Below are 5096 nucleotides of genomic sequence, written 5' to 3' on the forward strand. Positions count from 1 at the left end.
AGGGCACCTGGCGGGACGCAGGGCGGGGAGAGGGGGCGGGACCTCAGGGGGCGGGGCGATCTATCTTCTCCGTTGGAGTCAGACAACCGCTAGGGCGGCCATTTCCCAGGCGGCGGGGCCACACTGCAGTGTGAGGCTGCGATCGCCGCGCGGGGCTGGGGAGGCGGCCCGGCCATTCACCCGTGCTTGAGACTGCGTCCTCCGCTTGCCGCGGCGCCTCGTGGCCCAGCTGCTGTGGGAGATGCGCCGGTCCCGGGAAACCTGGACGGCGGTCTGGGGTGGGATGTGGCGGAGTCCCTCCGGGTCTTGTGCGCAGTTGGGCGCCGGGCCGTGCAGAGGCCAGGCCGCGGCTCCCAGGAGGGCAGGCTGTTTCTCGGTGGTCTTTGCAGGTCTGGGTCGGCCCTGTCTTTACTGTCCCATACCATACCTTCCCACTCTGATAAGGAAGAAATAAATGCGGAGTGGGTATTGCATTTGGTTGGCAGTTTAGAATCCTAAATCTATAATCTTTAGAGCTCATGATATATGCTTCTAATCATGTTACTAAAATAATAAGTTTATATTTTACTTAACTATAATCTCGCTGTTGATAGGCTTTAAGACAGCCTTAAGATTTCACTGTTAGAAATTCTGCAGAAAATTTTCTGGTGTGATCTTTCAGTCATGAATTTGGAATACCATGCTGACTTATTTACTTATCCAAGATTGTGTAAATTTATGGGCAACCTGTTACCATTTTGAATTCTGAGATGGTTGAATCAATTTGTATGTGGTCATAGGAATATGAGGGCATTGGTTTCATCTGTGTCATCACCAGCACTGACTGTTGGAAATGAAAATAAGTTTCTGAATGTTATGACAAATATGGATAAGAGAGATCTTCAGTTCTGCAGAACTCATCTTGTATGTGTGGAGTACAATAGTTTTATATTTGTGTGGATAAAAAAAAACAGGTTACAAACTTTTAAAACCTTTTTCCTTCTCATTTTTACATGAATCAAGTCAAGCTCTGGAAGTAGCCTGGATTTGAGAGCTGGATGGAAGGCAGGCATTGTAGTGATCATGGTGAAAATGTGGCTGCAACTGACACAAGTTGGTCTAAACTGGGACTCCCAAATAGAGGCCCAGGTAAGCACAAAGTGTAATGGGAATGAATTTCTTCTGATGTCACAATATAGCAAAGAGAGTGAAAAGTTCAGATGTTTTTTAAATGAGGTGAGATGATACCCAACTTATGTATTGTCATACCCAGACAAGGATATTCAAGTGATTAAGTCATTATCTTGTAGTTTACCATACTTGATTTATTTGTGTTCTATTTTTTTTTACACACTGCTTAGGTTTACTAATTCTGTTTTTGTGAAATTCCTCTTCCTTTATGAATTACTGGGTTTTACTGTTATTGAACTTTATTTTCTAGCTTTCCATGGTCTTGACTAAAAATGCCAATTCCATAATGGGTTATTTTCCTACTTTAGTCTTGCCTATTAATTTTTTAAAAGAGTTATTTTATTTATTTGAAAGGAGGTGCTATGGAGAGAATGACAGACACAGAGAGAAATTTTCCATCTGCTGGTCACTTCTCAGATGGCTGCAACCAGAGCTAGGAGCTTCTTATGGGTCACCAATCTGTGCAGGAACCTAAGGGCTTGTGCCAAATCTGCTGCTTTCCCGGGCACATTAGCAGAGACCTGGATTGGAAGTGGAGCAGCGAGGACTCCAACTAGTGCACATATGGGATGCTGGCATTACAGGCACTGGCTTTACCTGGTATGCCACAATATTGGTTCCTTGCCTAGGAATTTAATGGGCATGATTGCAAGCCTCAAAGCTAAGGAATTGTGTCTGTTTTTAATTCTTTTTTTTTTTTTTTTTTTTTTTTTTTGCCAATTGAATCCTTTAAACAGATTTTAAACTATAGGAGTAACATGCATTTATTATATTTTACAATTGAAAGCAAAAACTGGGATTTTCCCATATCCCCATTCCCAGTCTTGGTGTGAATTTTTCCTGTTGTTTGGGGGTCTCACTAGACCCTTTGGATTTTAAGAAGAGATCATAAAGAATGTTCTCAATGTTTTTCCCTACTAAATATATCAAAGAAGCCGGCGCCGCGGCTCACTAGGCTAATCCTCTGCCTTGCGGCAGTGGCACACCAGGTTCTAGTCCCAGTCGGGGTGCCGGATTCTGTCCCAGTTGCCCCTCTTCCAGTCCAGCTCTCTGCTGTGGCCAGGGAGTACAGTGGAGGATGGCCCAAGTACTTGGGCCCTGCACCCCATGGGAGACCAGGATAAGTACCTGGCTCCTGCCATCGGACCAGCGTGGTGCGCCAGCTGCAGCGTGCCAGCTGTGGCAGCCATTGGAGGGTGAACCAATGTTTCATGTATCTTTAAGATTATAATGGGGGTGCTTATTATCTAAATTATTGATTCTGATCTCAGCTCAATGTGTTCACTTTCCTGGAAGCAGCATGGTTTAACAACTAACCGTTGGTAAACTTACAGAGGTAATATGTATTTGTGAGTTAGATCAAGCATGACTTGATGACTTTATCATTTTGTCTTGCATGCTCATACTTATTTTTTGAAAAAAAAATATTTTTATAAAATGCAGCAATACTGAGACTGAAGAGATGTATTTCCCTTATTCTTTAGTTGGTTGTGAAATAATTTTTCCCAGAATGCTAAGTATGTCAAGGGTAGCTAATAACAGATACATAATAAATATTGTCACACAAAAGACTACACATAAGATTATATAAGCACCGATTTTCTGAAGATACAGAAGTTTTTTTCAAAATAGCTTCAGATTTTAAACTTTTGGAGCATTTCTCAAGCTTTGCTCCTGTGTAGTGTCCTGTCAACAAATTGAGGTGAAGCTGCTCCTGGCAGAGGACTGGAAATTACTGGCCAATGAAACAAACTTCTTCTAGATACCAGTGTTTTCAGATTTTTCTTCTCTGAGTTTTGTTATATATTCTGAGTTGGTTTGAGTTATGAGAATAGTGAATAAACATGAGGAATACAGGTAAAAAATGAACTGGAATTGAAATTCATTATATGCAACACTGTGACCTGTCTCTGGGTTAGTTTTTGGTTTAAGCAAATGCTTGATCTTCTGTTCAGATCATGGAAACTTTCTTCCTATCAGCAGTAAGGCTGGCTTATACTCATTCCATTGTGTGTTCACAAGCATAGCATTTTAATTTCTTTGAAGTACTTTTCCTTTTCTTCACAACATGGATGATTGGTGCAAGAGGCTCAGCCCTAGGCATATCTGCACTTTCCACGTGTCTTCCTCAAGAAGCTTAGTATTCCAGCTTTTGATTTACAGGGATATAATGCATGACTCTTCCTTTCACTTGAACACTTAGAAGGCATTTAAGGAATATTAGTTAGTGTAGTTTCTATATTATTGTGTCTTGGGGAAGAGAGAAGCCTGAAAAGAAAGGAGAGAGTTGGAGAGTCAGTAGATAAAGTAGTCAGTAAATGCACAATATTCATCTGATAAATTTGCTGTCTTGTATGAACACAACTTATGGCATCCTGAAACAAACAGAATACTGACATACTGATTTAAGTCCTAGCTACTCTGTTTCTGATGCAGCTCCCTGCTAATGTGCCTGGGCAGCATGAGATGATGGCTCAAGTACTTGAGTCCCCACCCACCCAGGTTGGAGAAATTGATGGAGTTCCTGGCTCTTGGCTTCAGTCTGACTCTGTCAAAGATCTTTTGGGCATTAGGGGAGTTACCTAGCAGATAGAAGAGATCTCTCTCTCTGTCACTCTGCCTTTCAAATAAATAAACAACTCTTTTCAAAACAAGTTCACTAGTTATATATAATGATTTTTAAAATTTTGGAATATTTGGAATAGTGCTGTGACTCATCAGATTAAGCCACAATCAGCAGAGTCAGTGTCCCATGTGGGTGCTGGTTTGAATTCCAGTTACTCCACTTTGAATCCAGCTCTCTGCTATGGCCTTGGAAAGCAGCACAAGATGACCCAAGTACTTGAGCCCCTGCACCCGCATGGGAGACCTGGAGGAAGCTCCTGTCTCCTAGCTTTGGCCAGGTCCAGCTCTGGCCATTGAAGCCATTTGGGGAGTGAACTAGCAAATGGAAAGTCTCTCTTTCTCTCTCTCTCTCTCTCCCTACCTCCTTTCCTCCCTCCCTCCATCCCTCTCTTTCTCTCTCTGTAATTCTTATTTTCAAATAAATAAATAAATCTATTTTAAAAACTTTGTAATATTGCTAGAATTAACAAAGTGTTAAACAGAGTCATGAACTGAGCACGTGATTTTTGAAGGAAAAAAATGGAACCACAGACTTGTGAAGCAGAGTTTCCATAAATCTTCAATTTGTGAAAAATACAATATCTGTGAAACACAATAAAGTAAATAAAGCACAATAAAAGGAGGGAAAAAAAAAGAAATTCATTATAAATAAGTAGATTCTGGCTGCTTTTGCCATACAAACAAAAAACCCTGGGTCTCTATGTTAGAGGATGGATATGTTAATTTGCTTGAATATATTAATTTTAACTATGTGTATCCTATGACATCATGTTATATCCCTTGAATGTACATAATAAACCCACAAAGGGAAGGGGCAGAATGTAAAGTGAGCTGTGTGTTTGTTTATTATAGATGCTACACATTACTTCCCTTAAACAGCATCTTCTGAAACAAATTCAGAAAGTTTTCCCAAAAGCCATTTTTCTTGTTTCAGTCTGTCCACAACAGTATAAATTTATCCAAATTGCCAGTTACTGTTGTAAGATTTACCTTCATACACTCCAGCATAGCACTGAATTCAGAGCCTAGACGAACATGCAGTTAGAACTGTGTATTCTACACAGCTGCACTGATGCCAGCAGCCTCTTACAGAAGGCTCAACACTGATATCAGACTCCTGATTCAGCCAAACACATGGCTAGCCAAAAAGAATACACTTTCAAAAGCAGATGATATACATGGGGGAATTTCACAGTTTTGGAAGAGAACACAGGGAATGAGAGAAGGATTTCAACCCAAGCAATTTCAGTTATATACTGTGGGAGTTTCTGGGTCTTATGAAACATACTGTGAGATTTCAG

Source organism: Oryctolagus cuniculus, chromosome 19 (genome assembly GCF_051225735.1).
Source record: "Oryctolagus cuniculus isolate XC-2025 breed Fujian yellow rabbit chromosome 19, ASM5122573v1, whole genome shotgun sequence".
In the NCBI taxonomy this organism is placed as follows: Eukaryota; Metazoa; Chordata; class Mammalia; order Lagomorpha; family Leporidae; genus Oryctolagus; species Oryctolagus cuniculus.